The sequence below is a fragment of the Frankliniella occidentalis genome, unplaced genomic scaffold (genome assembly GCF_000697945.3).
Source record: "Frankliniella occidentalis isolate FOCC.00 unplaced genomic scaffold, Focc_3.1 Scaffold42, whole genome shotgun sequence".
In the NCBI taxonomy this organism is placed as follows: Eukaryota; Metazoa; Arthropoda; class Insecta; order Thysanoptera; family Thripidae; genus Frankliniella; species Frankliniella occidentalis.
In genome coordinates this window covers 1,287,800-1,288,951 of record NW_026267172.1, presented here as the reverse complement: position 1 = coordinate 1,288,951, position 1,152 = coordinate 1,287,800, and the positions used below count along the sequence as shown (strand labels likewise).

Here is a 1,152-nt window from a genome sequence, read left to right as displayed (position 1 = left end):
AAGTGAACTCTGAAGACCGTGAGCAATATTGTTACCGACCTTAAGGAAAAGAAAAGATTGCAAATATTGGGAACAATTTTCAGTAAACAGGGATGGGTGTTCTAAGCCGCACTTTCTTCTGGTTGGTTATGTTGTTCTCACACCCCTTCTGGTTGTACCGTACCGCATGCAGGCGTGCAAACGGGTTGCATACCCACACGGGGCCATAGGGCACCGGGAGGTGAGAGTCGGCAGGCAAGCCTGCCCGGTACAGTTTAACCAGAAAGGGGTAAGGCACAACACCCCTGTAAAACCAGAAGCAAGCAGTACAGCTTTGGAAACCCATTCTCTGTACAGCTGCAACGTTTCCTTGATTACGAAATACTGTAAATCTGGTTGACTAAAGGAAAGCAGGCGCCTCACGCAAGCCATTAGTCATAGCCACCAACTCGACACCTTCTCGTTTCCATAAACTGCACAGCACACCCATAGGGCACTGTCACCCCAGGAATGATATATGATCCCGACATCGGAAACACCAAAAACCAGAAGGTGCCCTGCGAAATTACTGGGCCACGTAACTAAGTTTTCAACTGCTGGGCACCCCAGACCCAGATTTACGCGGCGAGCCAACGCCATTCGGTGTCTTTCTTTTCCAAGAAAACGCAGTATTTTTAAGGGATTTCATCGCTTATTTTTTCACGTTCGTTTTCGATTTCCCCCCAGAGAGGCGTCGTCGTGGCTATGGGTAACGACCCCCCGACCGCCAACCCCTTCCTGTCGCGCTGCCCGGCGGAGCCACACGTGGAGCGCACGTGGTGGGGCGGAGGGGCACGTGTAGCACCCTGCAGGATTCAATCGCTCACAAAAACACGCCAAGCCAAGGAGGAAATCGTAAAAAAAAAACAACGACAAAAGAAACAAAAAACTTTTTGAAAACGAGGGAGAAAAGTAAAGCATGGTTAGTATGTCCTTGGGCAGGCGGCGGCGGCGGCGGAGGTGTTCGAACAGCCGTTTCATTCATTAGCGCTCCGGAAGGCTGGTCAGTCCAGAGAGTCCGGTCCGGACGCTGCAGACCCCCGCAATTAAAGCCCATCCCATAAGTGCTAACAACTGTGGTGTGGTACTGGCCTGGCCACGCCGCCCGGAGGAGTTCAGCTCCAGGATACGGCG

The 1,152-nt window shown here is 52.1% G+C and overlaps 1 protein-coding gene across 1 annotated transcript in view; it reads right to left on the bottom strand.

Moving 5' to 3' along the window:
- Positions 1-1,152, bottom strand: part of LOC113217494 (protein sidekick) — a 22,428-nt gene that overhangs the window by 14,487 nt on the left and 6,789 nt on the right. The window lies entirely within an intron of this gene.